Below are 17765 nucleotides of genomic sequence, written 5' to 3'. Positions count from 1 at the left end.
ACGTGCATTAATTCCACATTGCAAGACGAACGAGCAAGGATTCTTGCTTCCACAGACACTTAAACAAAACCTAGTTGTCATGGAGGGAGTTTACGCCAGATATGAAAAGCTAGATAGTGGTGAAAGCTGAGAGAGAACAGAATGAATGCCCGAGGTGAGTGGGGGTAGGCAATGTTGGGAGGAGATGCACTCTGCCTGCTGTGTGACCCATCAGAGTTGACATAGAGATGAGGGTGGCAGGTGAGTTTGGAGGCCTTTTTAGGGCATTACTAATGCCTCATTTCTCCCAGCAAATCATCTGAATTGCACCCCATCCTCCGCTAGACATATCAGGATGGGGCTTTTTGATGTCAAAGCTCACCCAGGGCCACCATTGGCTGGGGAAGAGCCTTGCTGACCTCATTAAGCATGAGGGTGAGGCTTCATGGGGATGGGTATTTATAGCGGTGCTCAGAGGCTCTGAGCAGACCACTGTGGGTCCTCCAAATGCCTGAGGTTACTGGGAAGCCACAAGGCTACAAGTAGTTATGAAATACCCACCTCCTGTTACCCAGGAAAATATAAAGACCTCTTATCAATTGCAGTCCAAAAAAAAAAAGTCAAGGTGAACTGAACCCAGCCAAACTCCTCTTGCCCATCGAACCCACCCCAGAAGACACCCTCCCCTGTTATTGCCTGGCAGGTAATGCTTCTCTGCCCACAACCCTTCTCCTGAACCATTGTTCCCACCTGTCTTCGCACTCTTACCTAAACTAGTGCCATTCTTGCTCTCTGTCTTGTTTTCTCCTTGCGGCCAGGGTAACCGTGAGGGTGAATATTCCGTTCCGGCAAAGCTGCCCAAGAAAACTTCTCTGAATACTCCCACCACAAAAAAGCTTATGAAAATCATATGCTCAAATCTCTGGAGGCAGAGTTCCAAGACGAATGAGCAGCTGAATCAGAAGGAACTAGAGGAGGTCCCAGAGACCATGGAGACCCCTGCCATTCCAGCTAATCTGAAGGAACCAGAGGAGTTCCCGGAAACTATGGAGAGCCCAGCCATTCCAGCTAATCAGAATGAATCAAAGGAGGTCCGAGAGACCATGGAGGCCCCTGCATTTCCAGCTTTACCAGTGACCAGCCAGTGACATCAGGGCATGGTTAAAGAACTTAGAAATGCTTGGGGTTCTGGCCGCTGAGTTCTGGCCAAAAGTACAGATGCTGAATATTATAGCAACTGCATACATTAATAACGAAAATAAAATAAAATCAAGCTGATGTCAAATAATGTATTTCTCAGAGTTCTCTGATCATGGGGAGCAGAGAGTGCAGGGCAGGTATAAGTGTGTGAGGAAGGAGGGAGATGGCTTCTGTGGAGTTGGAGATGGGACCAGAAGATCCAGATTGCCAGAAACTAGGGGGAAGAATTGGTTCCAAAGTGTGCTTCAAAAGCACACTTCCCATGAGAGAAGAGGAAGAGGACTTGGAGTTTCTCTGTTTGAGTGCAGAGATGGACACTTAGCTGGAGAGCTGTGTCGTATGTGGTGGGGCAGTGCCATTGGTTTAAAGGCATACAAAGGATCTGCCCCATCAAAAGAATGGAATATGGACATTTTCAGCAACATGGAAGGTAGAATATTGAGTAAAATAACTCAGACAGAGATTGACAAATACTGTATGATATCACTTATAGAATGTAAATATACAGCAAAGTAGAGAATATGATAATAATGGAGGTGCACAAATATAGAGAAGCATCTCCTGGTTACCAGCGGGGAGGGGAAGAGTGCGGGGCAATACAGAGGTGGGGGAGTGGGAAGCACGCACTGATAGTTAGCTGGAAGATGAGCTCAGGGATGCATTGTACAACATCGGCAATAGAGACAGGGCTTTGTCTTAACGATAAATGAAAAGCAAGCATTAACAGTTGCATAATCAGAAAGAAAAGGAAAGAAAGAGAGGGGAGCAAGGAGGGAAGAAAGGATGGAAAAGAAGGGCGTTTTTGGAGGTCAAAAATTGAATACTGATTAGGCCCTTTTTATCAAAGGATTCTATATAATTTTATTTATTTTAATTGGTGGGTATTTACTCTACAATATTGTGGTGGTTTTTACCATACATTCACATGAATCAGCCAAGGGAGTACATGTATTCCCCATTCTGATTCCCCTTTACATCTTTCTCCCAATCCAATCACATTGGGTAAGCCCAGTGAAACAGTCCTGGGCACCCTGTCTTATGCATCAAACATGGACTGGCTATCCCTTTCACATGGGAAAATATACATGTTTCTGTGCTATTCTCTCAGATCATCCCACCCTCGCTGTCTCCCATAGAGTTCAAAAGATTGTTCTGTAAATCTGTGCCTCTTTTGCTGTCTCCCATATAGGGTTATCATCTCCATCTTCCTAAATTAAATATATATGCCTTAGTACAGTGTAATGGTGTTTTTCATTCTGACTTACTTCGCTCTGAGTAATAGGCTCCAGTTTCATCCACCTCCTTAGTATGCATTCACATATGTCCTTTCTAATAGCTGAGCAAGATTCCACTGTGTCTATGTACCACAGCTTTCTTACCCATTTGTCTGCTGATGGACATCTAGGTTGCTTCCATGCCCTGGTTATTGTAAACAGTGCTCTGATGAACATTGGAGCACATGTGAACTTTTCACTTCTGGGTGGATCAGTATTTGAATATAGAGAAAGCATGATGACTATTAGCCTGTTAGTGGTAAACCCTGCACATGAGTTTGGTTGAAAGAGTGGGACCAAATTTGGAGATGGTTGTTTCAAACCGGCTGAGAGTGCTTAGATGGTAATGTGTGGTGCTGTCCTGCTGGGGGACATCTCTGGTTGCTCTGTTCTCACCAGCAACGGAGGATTTTCTTTCCTTCCTTTCATTTCCCCTGTTTCCCTTTGACCGTCTTTCCTCCCTAAATGAATTTCTTTCACAAATATTCAGTGTGCTGCGCTGTGCAGTGCTTCTTTGTTCAGCCATGTCCAACTGTTTGTGACCCCATGGACTGTAGCCCACCAGGCTCCTCTGTCCATGGGGATTCTCCAGGCAAGCATACTGGAGCAATCTGCCATTCCCCCCTCCAGAAGATCTTCCCAAGACAGGGATTGAATACTTGTCTCCCAGGTTACATGTGTTTTTTTTTTTTTTGTTTTGTTTTGTTTTGTTTTGTTTTTTTTTTACTATCTCAGCGATCAGTAAACCCTAAAAATGGGCTTCATCTGACACTATGTTTTTCATATCTGTTAGATGAAATGGGATCTATTTTAAGATTTCCATGACTCTCCTTATTTTTAGAACACATAAAACACCTTTATTCCACGTATCCTAATGTCTCTGTCTGCAATTACTAAAACCTATGCCACTTCTGAATGAGTTTCAGTTCTCAGTGGAATTTTAGTATGATTATCTTTACCTTCCTTAGATTTAATATGTTCTTAAAGTGGTTTGGGGCTAGTTCCATAATCTTCTTGTGAATTGGCTGCTCATGTCTTTAAAGATGTCTTCATAAATTTAAAAGCCAGTGATATATCTTTCTTATGATGTGTTGGCTCCTGCCAATTGCCCAGGTTTCTATCAGGTTTTAAGATCTTCTAAAAATTTTAAGAATCATCCTTTGGGTTTGTTTATGGCCTGCTTTTTCTACCTTTAAAAATGTTCAGCAATGTGATTGACCGTGGGCGAGTAAGCAACAAATGGACGACAGGATGTGAACACTTCCCAGGAATCCCAAGAAGACCCACTAAGCCATCAAACTGTCCCCAGGGGTGCACCTCAGGCTGGTAGACCCTACGAGTCAATTGGACAAGTGAGGACTGAGGTGGAACACACAATCCATTCCCTTATACTCCAGAGCAAACCAGCTCAATGAGAGACCATGGGAACTAGATGCACAGGACAGGATGACTCAGTGTTTCATCCAAGAAGATGGAAGCTTGTGGCAGCTGCTCATGGAACTGCATTCCAAATTGGTTTTGGCTGTGAGGTAAGCTCCAAGGGAGCTTACAGCAAGAAAACAAGATGTGAATAGAGATTTGAGGAGGCATGTGTTGAGAAGACCTTTGCACACAAGGCTCAAACAGCTCTGGGCAAGCTCCACCCCTTTACTGACAATACTAATCAGCCACAGGTGAGGATTTGCTGTGTGGGATCCCCCAACACAACCTGAAATATACATTTTTCTGCCCCTTCCCCATCACCCTGTTCAAAACTAATCCTGGGGAGTACTCCTAGTGAGGTGACCCTGATTCCTAACTTGAAACTAGAGAGCTCTGTGTGGAGCAAGGGCAAGAGTATTCCCTGCATTCTCACAGCCTGAAGACACGGGTTTCCGACTGGAGACCAGATCATCGAAGCGAGCTCCTGGAAAACTGAGACATGGAGGCATGATGGAAATATATCTGTCAGCTGGCCCAAATTCCAAGTGATTCAAGGTTCATTAAGACCACATTTCAGGACAAATGAGCAATGATTCTTCCTTCCACAGACATGGAAACAGAACATAGTTGTCATGGAGGGACTTTAGGTAAGATATGAAATACTAGGAAATGGTGAAAGCTGAGAGAGAACAGAATGAATGCCCGTGTGTAGCTGTGGGGCAAGATTGGGATGAGATGCACTCTGCCTGCTGTGTGACCCATCAGAGTTGACATAGAGATGAGGGTGCCAGGTGAGTTTGGAGGCCTCTCTAGGGCATTACTAATGCCTCATTTCTCCCAGCAAATCATCTGAATTGCTACCCATACTCTGCTAGACATATCAGGATTAGGCTTTCTAATGTCAAAGCTCACCCAGGGCCACCATTGGCTGGGGAAGAGACTTACTGACCTCATAAAGCATGAGGGTGAGGCTTTATGGGGACGGATATATATATAGCAGGGCTCAGGGGCTCTGAGCAGACCATTGTGAGTCCTCCAAATGACTGAGGTGACTGGGAAGCCACAAGGCTCCAGAGTAGTTATGGAATACCCACCTCCTGTTACCCAGGAGATGATGAAGACCTCTTATCAATTGAGGTCCAGAAAAAATATCAAGGTGTACTGAACCCAGCCAAACTCCACTTGCCCATCGACAACACCCCAGAAGACAGCCTCCCCTGTACTTGCCTGGTACGTAACCCTTCTCTGCCCACAACCCTTCTCCTGAAGCCATCGTTCCCACCTGTCTTCACACTCTTCAATAAACCAGTGCTATTCTTGCTCCCTGTCTTGTTTTCTCCATTGGGTCAGGGTAATCGTGAGGGTGAATAATCCCATTCTGGCAAAGCTGCCCAAGAAATCTTCTCTGAATACTCCGACCACAAAGAAGCTTAAGAAAATCAGATGCTCAAATCTCTGGAGCCAGAGTTCCAAGGAGAAGGAGCAGCTGAATCAGAAGGAACTAGAGGAGGTCCCAGAGACCATGGAGACCCCTGCCATTCCAGTTAATCAGAATGAATCAGAGGAGGTCTCAGAGACCATGGAAACTCCTGCCATTCCAGCTAATCAGAAGGAACCAGAGGAGGTCCTGGAAACCACGGAGAGCCCAGCCATTCCAGCTAATCAGAATCAATCAGAGGAGGTCCCAGAGACCATGGAGGCCCCTGCATTTAAAGCTAATCAGAAAGAACCAGAGGAGGTCCCAGAGACCTTGGAGATCCCTGCCATTTCAGCTAATCAGAACGAACCAGAGGAGGTCCCAGTGAACGAGGAGACCCCAGCCATTACAGCTGGACCAGTGGGCAGCCAGTGACATTGGGGCATGGCTAAATAACTCAAAAATGCTTGGGTGTCTGGCCGCTGTTTACTGGCCAAAAGTACAGATGCTGAATATTATAGCAAGTGCATACACTAATAACGAAAATAAAATAAAATCAAGCTGATGTGAAATAATGTTTGTCTCTGAGTTCTCTTATCGTGGGGAGCAGAGAGGGCAGGGAAGGGATAAGTGTGTGAGGAGGGAGGGAGATGGCTTCTGTGGAGTTGGAGATGGGACCAGAAGGTCCAGTTTGACAGAAATTAGGGGGAAGAATTGGTTCCAAACTGTGCTTCAAAGACACACCTCTCATGAGAGAAGAGGAAGAGGACTTGGAGTTTCTCTGTGTGACTGCAGAGATGGACACTTAGCTGGGGAGCTGTGTCATATGTGGTGGGGCAGTGCCATTGGTTTAAAGGCATACAAAGGAACTGCCCCATCAAAAGAATGGAATATGGACATTTTCAGCAACATGGAAGGCAGAATATTGAGTAAAATAACTCAGACAGAGATTGACAAATACTGTATGATATCACTTATAGAATGTAAACATACCGCAAAATAGGGAAAATTATAATAATGGAGGTGCACAAATATAGAGAAGCATCTCCTGGTTACCAGTGGGGAGGGGAAGAGGGCGGGGCAAAACAGAGGTGGGGGAGTGGGAAGCACGCACTTATAGTTAGGTGGAAGATGAGCTCAGGAATGCATTGTACAACATGGGGAATAGAGCCGGAACTTTGTCATAACTATAAATGGAATGCAAGCTTTAACTGTTGTATAATCAGAAAGAAAAGGAAGGAAAGAGGGGTGAGGAAGGAGGGAAGAAAGGAAGGAAAATAAGGGCGTTTTTGGAGGTAAAAATTCAATACTGATTAGGGCCTTTTCATGAAAGGATTCTATTTAATTTTATTTATTTTAATTTACTCTACAATATTGTGGTGGTTTTTTCCATACATTGACATAAATCAGCCAGGGGAATACATATATTCCCTATCCTGATTCCCCCTCACATCTTCCTCCCAATCCATTCCCTCTGGGTCAGCCCAGTGAAACAGTCCTGGACACCCTGTCTTAAGCATCGACATGGACTGGCTATCCCTTTCACATAGGATAATATACAAGTTTCAGTGCTATTCTCTCAGATTATCCCATCCTCACCGTCTCCCACAGTATCCAAAAGATTATTCTGTAAATCTGTTCCTCTTTTGCTGTCTCCCATATAGGGTTATCATCTCCATCTTCCTAAATTTAACATATATGCCTTAGTATAGTGTAATGGTGTTTTTCTTTCTGACTTACTTCGCTCTGAGTAATAGGCTCCAGTTTCATCCACCTACTTAGTATGCATTCACATATGTCCTTTCTAATGGATGAGCAATATTTCATTGTGTCTATGTACCACAGCTTTCTTACCCATTTGTCTGCTGATGGACATCTAGGTTGCTTCCATGCCCTTGTTATTGTAAACAGTGCTCTGATGAACGTTGGAGCACATGTGAATTTTTCACTTCTGGGTGGATCAGTATTTGAATATAGAGAAAGCATGATGACTATTAGCCTGTTAGTGGTAAACCCTGCACATGAGTTTGGTTGAAAGAGTGGGACCAAATTTGGAGATGGTTGTTTCAAACCGGCTGAGAGTGCTTAGATGGTAATGTGTGGTGCTGTCCTGCTGGGGGACATCTCTGGTTGCTCTGTTCTCACCAGCAACGGAGGATTTTCTTTCCTTCCTTTCATTTCCCCTGTTTCCCTTTGACCGTCTTTCCTCCCTAAATGAATTTCTTTCACAAATATTCAGTGTGCTGCGCTGTGCAGTGCTTCTTTGTTCAGCCATGTCCAACTGTTTGTGACCCCATGGACTGTAGCCCACCAGGCTCCTCTGTCCATGGGGATTCTCCAGGCAAGCATACTGGAGCAATCTGCCATTCCCCCCTCCAGAAGATCTTCCCAAGACAGGGATTGAATACTTGTCTCCCAGGTTACATGTGTTTTTTTGTTTTGTTTTGTTTTGTTTTGTTTTGTTTTTTTTTTACTATCTCAGCGATCAGTAAACCCTAAAAATGGGCTTCATCTGACACTATGTTTTTCATATCTGTTAGATGAAATGGGATCTATTTTAAGATTTCCATGACTCTCCTTATTTTTAGAACACATAAAACACCTTTATTCCACGTATCCTAATGTCTCTGTCTGCAATTACTAAAACCTATGCCACTTCTGAATGAGTTTCAGTTCTCAGTGGAATTTTAGTATGATTATCTTTACCTTCCTTAGATTTAATATGTTCTTAAAGTGGTTTGGGGCTAGTTCCATAATCTTCTTGTGAATTGGCTGCTCATGTCTTTAAAGATGTCTTCATAAATTTAAAAGCCAGTGATATATCTTTCTTATGATGTGTTGGCTCCTGCCAATTGCCCAGGTTTCTATCAGGTTTTAAGATCTTCTAAAAATTTTAAGAATCATCCTTTGGGTTTGTTTATGGCCTGCTTTTTCTACCTTTAAAAATGTTCAGCAATGTGATTGACCGTGGGCGAGTAAGCAACAAATGGACGACAGGATGTGAACACTTCCCAGGAATCCCAAGAAGACCCACTAAGCCATCAAACTGTCCCCAGGGGTGCACCTCAGGCTGGTAGACCCTACGAGTCAATTGGACAAGTGAGGACTGAGGTGGAACACACAATCCATTCCCTTATACTCCAGAGCAAACCAGCTCAATGAGAGACCATGGGAACTAGATGCACAGGACAGGATGACTCAGTGTTTCATCCAAGAAGATGGAAGCTTGTGGCAGCTGCTCATGGAACTGCATTCCAAATTGGTTTTGGCTGTGAGGTAAGCTCCAAGGGAGCTTACAGCAAGAAAACAAGATGTGAATAGAGATTTGAGGAGGCATGTGTTGAGAAGACCTTTGCACACAAGGCTCAAACAGCTCTGGGCAAGCTCCACCCCTTTACTGACAATACTAATCAGCCACAGGTGAGGATTTGCTGTGTGGGATCCCCCAACACAACCTGAAATATACATTTTTCTGCCCCTTCCCCATCACCCTGTTCAAAACTAATCCTGGGGAGTACTCCTAGTGAGGTGACCCTGATTCCTAACTTGAAACTAGAGAGCTCTGTGTGGAGCAAGGGCAAGAGTATTCCCTGCATTCTCACAGCCTGAAGACACGGGTTTCCGACTGGAGACCAGATCATCGAAGCGAGCTCCTGGAAAACTGAGACATGGAGGCATGATGGAAATATATCTGTCAGCTGGCCCAAATTCCAAGTGATTCAAGGTTCATTAAGACCACATTTCAGGACAAATGAGCAATGATTCTTCCTTCCACAGACATGGAAACAGAACATAGTTGTCATGGAGGGACTTTAGGTAAGATATGAAATACTAGGAAATGGTGAAAGCTGAGAGAGAACAGAATGAATGCCCGTGTGTAGCTGTGGGGCAAGATTGGGATGAGATGCACTCTGCCTGCTGTGTGACCCATCAGAGTTGACATAGAGATGAGGGTGCCAGGTGAGTTTGGAGGCCTCTCTAGGGCATTACTAATGCCTCATTTCTCCCAGCAAATCATCTGAATTGCTACCCATACTCTGCTAGACATATCAGGATTAGGCTTTCTAATGTCAAAGCTCACCCAGGGCCACCATTGGCTGGGGAAGAGACTTACTGACCTCATAAAGCATGAGGGTGAGGCTTTATGGGGACGGATATATATATAGCAGGGCTCAGGGGCTCTGAGCAGACCATTGTGAGTCCTCCAAATGACTGAGGTGACTGGGAAGCCACAAGGCTCCAGAGTAGTTATGGAATACCCACCTCCTGTTACCCAGGAGATGATGAAGACCTCTTATCAATTGAGGTCCAGAAAAAATATCAAGGTGTACTGAACCCAGCCAAACTCCACTTGCCCATCGACAACACCCCAGAAGACAGCCTCCCCTGTACTTGCCTGGTACGTAACCCTTCTCTGCCCACAACCCTTCTCCTGAAGCCATCGTTCCCACCTGTCTTCACACTCTTCAATAAACCAGTGCTATTCTTGCTCCCTGTCTTGTTTTCTCCATTGGGTCAGGGTAATCGTGAGGGTGAATAATCCCATTCTGGCAAAGCTGCCCAAGAAATCTTCTCTGAATACTCCGACCACAAAGAAGCTTAAGAAAATCAGATGCTCAAATCTCTGGAGCCAGAGTTCCAAGGAGAAGGAGCAGCTGAATCAGAAGGAACTAGAGGAGGTCCCAGAGACCATGGAGACCCCTGCCATTCCAGTTAATCAGAATGAATCAGAGGAGGTCTCAGAGACCATGGAAACTCCTGCCATTCCAGCTAATCAGAAGGAACCAGAGGAGGTCCTGGAAACCACGGAGAGCCCAGCCATTCCAGCTAATCAGAATCAATCAGAGGAGGTCCCAGAGACCATGGAGGCCCCTGCATTTAAAGCTAATCAGAAAGAACCAGAGGAGGTCCCAGAGACCTTGGAGATCCCTGCCATTTCAGCTAATCAGAACGAACCAGAGGAGGTCCCAGTGAACGAGGAGACCCCAGCCATTACAGCTGGACCAGTGGGCAGCCAGTGACATTGGGGCATGGCTAAATAACTCAAAAATGCTTGGGTGTCTGGCCGCTGTTTACTGGCCAAAAGTACAGATGCTGAATATTATAGCAAGTGCATACACTAATAACGAAAATAAAATAAAATCAAGCTGATGTGAAATAATGTTTGTCTCTGAGTTCTCTTATCGTGGGGAGCAGAGAGGGCAGGGAAGGGATAAGTGTGTGAGGAGGGAGGGAGATGGCTTCTGTGGAGTTGGAGATGGGACCAGAAGGTCCAGTTTGACAGAAATTAGGGGGAAGAATTGGTTCCAAACTGTGCTTCAAAGACACACCTCTCATGAGAGAAGAGGAAGAGGACTTGGAGTTTCTCTGTGTGACTGCAGAGATGGACACTTAGCTGGGGAGCTGTGTCATATGTGGTGGGGCAGTGCCATTGGTTTAAAGGCATACAAAGGAACTGCCCCATCAAAAGAATGGAATATGGACATTTTCAGCAACATGGAAGGCAGAATATTGAGTAAAATAACTCAGACAGAGATTGACAAATACTGTATGATATCACTTATAGAATGTAAACATACCGCAAAATAGGGAAAATTATAATAATGGAGGTGCACAAATATAGAGAAGCATCTCCTGGTTACCAGTGGGGAGGGGAAGAGGGCGGGGCAAAACAGAGGTGGGGGAGTGGGAAGCACGCACTTATAGTTAGGTGGAAGATGAGCTCAGGAATGCATTGTACAACATGGGGAATAGAGCCGGAACTTTGTCATAACTATAAATGGAATGCAAGCTTTAACTGTTGTATAATCAGAAAGAAAAGGAAGGAAAGAGGGGTGAGGAAGGAGGGAAGAAAGGAAGGAAAATAAGGGCGTTTTTGGAGGTAAAAATTCAATACTGATTAGGGCCTTTTCATGAAAGGATTCTATTTAATTTTATTTATTTTAATTTACTCTACAATATTGTGGTGGTTTTTTCCATACATTGACATAAATCAGCCAGGGGAATACATATATTCCCTATCCTGATTCCCCCTCACATCTTCCTCCCAATCCATTCCCTCTGGGTCAGCCCAGTGAAACAGTCCTGGACACCCTGTCTTAAGCATCGACATGGACTGGCTATCCCTTTCACATAGGATAATATACAAGTTTCAGTGCTATTCTCTCAGATTATCCCATCCTCACCGTCTCCCACAGTATCCAAAAGATTATTCTGTAAATCTGTTCCTCTTTTGCTGTCTCCCATATAGGGTTATCATCTCCATCTTCCTAAATTTAACATATATGCCTTAGTATAGTGTAATGGTGTTTTTCTTTCTGACTTACTTCGCTCTGAGTAATAGGCTCCAGTTTCATCCACCTACTTAGTATGCATTCACATATGTCCTTTCTAATGGATGAGCAATATTTCATTGTGTCTATGTACCACAGCTTTCTTACCCATTTGTCTGCTGATGGACATCTAGGTTGCTTCCATGCCCTTGTTATTGTAAACAGTGCTCTGATGAACGTTGGAGCACATGTGAATTTTTCACTTCTGGGTGGATCAGTATTTGAATATAGAGAAAGCCTGATGACTATTAGCCTGTTAGTGGTAAACACTGCACATGAGTTTGGTTGCAGGAGTGGGACTAAAGTTGGAGATGGTTGTTTCAAACCGGCTGAGAGTGCTTAGATGGTCATGTGTGGTGCTGTCCTGCTGGGGGACATCTCTGGTTGCTCTCTTCTCACTAGCAATGGAGGATTTTCTTTCCTTCCTTTCATTTCCCTTGTTTCCCTTTGACCGTCTTTCCTCCCTAAATGAATTTCTTTCACAAATATTCAGTGTGCTGCGCTGTGCAGTGCTTCTTTGTTCAGCCATGTCCAACTGTTTGTGACCCCATGGACTGTAGCCCGCCAGGCTCCTCTGTCCATGGGGATTCGCCAGGCTAGCATACTGGAGTAATCTGCCATTCCCCCCTCCAGAAGATCTTCCCAAGACAGGGATTGAATCCTGGTCTCCCATGTTACATGTGTTTTTTTTGTTTTTTTTTTTTTTAATACTATCTCAGGGATCAGGAAACCCTAAAAATGGGCTTCATCTGACACTATGTTTTCATATCTGTTAGATGAAATGGGATCTATTTTAAGATTTCCATGACTCTCCTTGTTTTTAGAACACATAAAACACCTTTATTCCACGTATCCTAATGTCTCTGTCTGCAATTACTAAAACCTATGCCACTTCTGAATGAGTTTCAGTTCTCAGTGGAATTTTAGTATGATTATCTTTACCTTCCTTAGATTTAATATGTTCTTAAAGTGGTTTGGGGTTAGTTCCATAATCTTCTTGTGAATTGGCTGCTCATGTCTTTAAAGATGTCTTCATAAATTTAAAGGCCAGTGATATATCTTTCTTATGAGGTGTTGGCTCGTGCCTATTGCCCAGTTTTCTATCAGGTTTTAAGATCTTCTAAAAATTTTAAGAATCATCCTTTGGGTTTGTTTATGGCCTGCTTTTTCTACCTTAAAAATGTTCAGCAATGTGATTGACCGTGGGAGAGTAAGCAACAAATGGACGACAGGATGTGAACACTTCCCAGGAATCCCAAGAAGACCCACTAAGCCATCAAACTGTCCCCAGGGGTGCACCTCAGGCTGGTAGACCCTACGAGTCAATTGGACAAGTGAGGACTGAGGTGGAGCACACAATCCATTCCTCTTTCCTCCAGAGCAAACCAGTTCAATGAGAGACCATGGGAACTAGATGCACAGGACAGGATGACTCAGTGTTTCGTCCAAGAAGCTGTAAGTTTGTGGCAGCTGCTCATGGAAATGCATTCCACCGGGATTTTAGCTGTGAGGTAAGCTCCAAGGGAGCTTCCAGCAAGAAAACAAGATGAGAAAAGAGATTTGAGGAGGCATGTGTTGAGAAGACCTTTGCAAACAAGGCTCACACAGCTCTGGGCAAGCTCCAACCCTTTACTGACAATACTAATCAGCCACAGGTGAGGATTTGCTGTGTGGGATCCCCCCAACACAACCTGAAATATGCATTTCTCTGCCCCTTCCCCATCACAATGTTCAAACCCAAACCTGGGGAGTACTCCTAGTGAGGTGACCCTGATTCCTAACTTGAAACGAGAGAGCTCCGTGTGGAGCAAGGGCAAGTGTATTCACTGCATTCTCACAGCCTGAAGACAAGGGTTTCCGACTGGACACCAGATCATGGAATCAACCTCCTGGAAAACTGAGACAAGGAGGCATGATGGAAATATATCTGTCAGCTGGCCCAAATTCCAAGTGATTCAAGGTTCATTAAGACCACATTTCAGGACAAATGAGCAATGATTCTTGCTTCCACACACACGGAAACAAAACCTAGTTATCACGGAGGGAGTTTAGGTAAGATATGAAAAGCTAGATAATGGTGAAAGCTGAGAGAGAACAGAATGAATGCCCGAGTGTAGCTGTGGGGCAAGATTGGGATGAGATGCACTCTGCCTGCTGTGTGACCCATCAGAGTTGACATAGAGATGAGGGTGCCAGGTGAGTTTGGAGGCCTCTCTAGGGCATTACTAATGTCTCATTTCTCCCAGCAAATCATCTGAATTGCTACCCATACTCTGCTAGACATATCAGGATTGGACTTTATGATGTCAAAGCTCACCCAGGGCCACCATTGGCTGGGGAAGAGACTTACTGACCTCATAAAGCATGAGGGTGAGGCTTTATGGGGACGGATATATATAGCAGGGCTCAGGGGCTCTGAGCAGACCATTGTGAGTCCTCCAAATGACTGAGGTGACTGGGAAGCCACAAGGCTCCAGAGTAGTTATGGAATACCCACCTCCTGTTACCCAGGAGATGATGAAGACCTCTTATCAATTGAGGTCCAGAAAAAATATCAAGGTGTACTGAACCCAGCCAAACTCCTCTTGACCATCGACAACACCCCAGAAGACAGCCTCCCCTGTACTTGCCTGGCACGTAAGCCTTCTCTGCCCACAACCCTTCTCCTGAAGCCTTTGTTCCCACCTCACTTCACACTCTTCAATAACCAGTGCTATTCTTGATCTCTGTCTTGTTTTCTCCATTGGGTCAGGGTAATGGTGAGGGTGAATAATCTCATTCTGGCAAAGCTGCCCAAGAAATCTTCTCTGAATACTCCGACCACAAAGAAGCATGAGAAAATCAGATGCTCAAATCTCTGGAGCCAGAGTTCCAAGGAGAAGGAGCAGCTGAATCAGAAGGAACTAGAGGAGGTCCCAGAGACCATGGAGACCCCTGCCATTCCAGTTAATCAGAATGAATCAGAGGAGGTCTCAGAGACCATGGAGACTCCTGCCATTCCAGCTGTTCAGAAGGAATCCGAGGAGGTTCTGGAAACCACGGAGAGCCCAGCCATTCCAGCTAATCAGAATGAATCAGAGGAGGTCCCAGAGACCATAGAGGCCCCTGCATTCCCAGCTAATCAGAATGAACCAGAGGAGGTCCCAGAGACCTTGGAGATCCCTGCCATTTCAGCTAATCAGAGCGAACCAGAGGAGGTCCCAGTGAACGAGGAGACCCCAGCCATTACAGCTGGACCAGTGGGCAGCCAGTGACATTGGGGCATGGCTAAATAACTCAAAAATGCTTGGGGGTCTTGGCGCTGAGTATTGGCCAAAAGTACAGATGCTGAATATTATAGCAAGTGCATACACTAATAACGAAAATAAAATAAAATCAAGCTGATGTGAAATAATGTTTGTCTCTGAGTTCTCTGATCGTGGGGAGCAGAGAGGGCAGGGAAGGGATAAGTGTGTGAGGACGGAGCGAGATGGCTTCTGTGGAGTTGGAGATGGGACCAGAAGGTCCAGTTTGCCAGAAATTAGGGGGAAGAATTGGTTCCAAACTGTGCTTCAAAGACACACCTCTCATGAGAGAAGAGGAAGAGGATTTGGAGTTTCTCTGTGTGACTGCAGAGATGGACACTTAGCTGGGGAGCGGTGTCGTATGTGGTGGGGCAGTGCCATTGGTTTAAAGGCATACAAAGGAACTGCCCCATCAAAAGAATGGAATATGGACATTTTCAGCAACATGGAAGGCAGAATATTGAGTAAAATAACTCAGACAGAGATTGACAAATACTGTATGATATCACTTATAGAATGTAAACATACCGCAAAATAGGGAAAATTATAATAATGGAGGTGCACAAATATAGAGAAGCATCTCCTGGTTACCAGTGGGGAGGGGAAGAGGGCGGGGCAAAACAGAGGTGGGGGAGTGGGAAGCACGCACTTATAGTTAGGTGGAAGATGAGCTCAGGAATGCATTGTACAACATGGGGAATAGAGCCGGAACTTTGTCATAACTATAAATGGAATGCAAGCTTTAACTGTTGTATAATCAGAAAGAAAAGGAAGGAAAGAGGGGTGAGGAAGGAGGGAAGAAAGGAAGGAAAATAAGGGCGTTTTTGGAGGTAAAAATTCAATACTGATTAGGGCCTTTTCATGAAAGGATTCTATTTAATTTTATTTATTTTAATTTACTCTACAATATTGTGGTGGTTTTTTCCATACATTGACATAAATCAGCCAGGGGAATACATGTATTCCCTATCTTGATTCCCCCTCACATCTTCCTCCCAATCCATTCCCTCTGGGTCAGCCCAGTGAAACTGTCCTGGACACCCTGTCTTAAGCATCGACATGGACTGGCTATCCCTTTCACATAGGATAATATACAAGTTTCAGTGCTATTCTCTCAGATTATCCCATCCTCACCGTCTCCCACAGTATCCAAAAGATTATTCTGTAAATCTGTTCCTCTTTTGCTGTCTCCATTATAGGGTTATCATCTCCATCTTCCTAAATTCAATATATATGCCTTAGAATAGTGTAATGGTGTTTTTAATTTCTGACTTACTTCGCTCTGTGTAATAGGCTCCAGTTTCATCCACCTACTTAGTATGCATTCACATATGTCCTTTCTAATGGATGAGCAATATTCCATTGTGTCTATGTACCACAGCTTTCTTACCCGTTTGTCTGCTGATGGACATCTAGGTTGCTTCCATGCCCTTGTTATTGTAAACAGTGCTCTGATGAACATTGGAGCACATGTGACTTTTTCACTTCTGGGTGGATCAGTATTTGAATATAGAGAAAGCATGATGACTATTAGCCTGTTAGTGGTAAACACTGCACATGAGTTTGGTTGCAGGAGTGGGACCAAATTTGGAGATGGTTGTTTCAAACCGGCTGAGAGTGCTTAGATGGTCATGTGTGGTGCTGTCCTGCTGGGGGACATCTCTGTTTGCTCTCTTCTCACTAGCAACGGAGGATTTTCTTTCCTTCCTTACATTTCCCTTGTTTCCCTTTCACCATCTTTCCTCCCTAAATGAATTTCTTTCACAAATATTCAGTGTGCTGCGCTGTGCTGCGCTACTTTGTTCAGCCATGTGGAACTCTTTGTGATCCCATGGACTGTAGCCCACCAGTCTCCTCTGTCCATGGGGATTCTCCAGGCAAGCATACTGGAGCAACCTGCCATTCCCCCCTCCAGAAGATCTTCCCAAGACAGGGATTGAATCCTGGTCTCCCATGTTACAAGTGGTTTTTTTTTTTTTTTTTTTTTTTGTTTGTTTGTTTTTTACTATCTCAGCGATCAGGAAACCCTAAAAATAGGCTTCATCTGACACTATGTTTTTCATATCTGTTAGATGAAATGGGGTCTATTTTAAGATTTCCATGACTCTCCTTGTTTTTAGAACACATAAAACACCTTTATTCCACGTATCCTAATGTCTCTGTCTGCAATTACTAAAACCTATGCCACTTCTGAATGAGTTTCAGTTCTCAGTGGAATTTTAGTATGATTAACTTTACCTTCCTTAGATTTAATATGTTCTTAAAGTGGTTTGGGGCTAGTTCCATAATCTTCTTGTGAATTGGCTGCTCATGTCTTTAAAGATGTCTTCATAAATTTAAAGGCCAGTGATATATCTTTCTTATGATGTGTTGGCTCGTGCCAATTGCCCAGTTTACTATCAGGTTTTAAGATCTTCTAAAAATTCTAAGAATCATCCTTTGGGTTTGTTTATGGCCTGCTTTTTCTCCCTTTGATAATGTTCAGGAATGTGATGGACTGTGGGTGAGTAAGCCACAAATGGACGACAGGATGTGAACACTTCCCAGGAATCCCAAGAAGACCCACTAAGCCATCAAACTGTCGCCAGGGGTCCACCTCAGCTTGATAGACCCTACGAGTCAATTGGACAAATGAGGACTGAGGTGGAGCACACAATCCATTCCCCTTTCCTCCAGAGCAAACCAGGTCAATGAGAGACCATGGGAACTAGACGCACAGGACAGGATGCTCCGTGTTTCGTCCAAGAAGATGGAAGCTTGTGGCAGCTGCTCAAGGAAATGCATTCCAAATTGGTTTTGGCTGTGAGGTAAGTTTCAAGGGAGCTTCCAGCAAGAAAACAAAATGATAAAAGTGATT

The sequence above is a fragment of the Dama dama genome, unplaced genomic scaffold (genome assembly GCF_033118175.1).
Source record: "Dama dama isolate Ldn47 unplaced genomic scaffold, ASM3311817v1 ptg000183l, whole genome shotgun sequence".
Taxonomy (NCBI): Eukaryota; Metazoa; Chordata; class Mammalia; order Artiodactyla; family Cervidae; genus Dama; species Dama dama.
Note: the sequence above shows the minus strand (reverse complement) of the source record.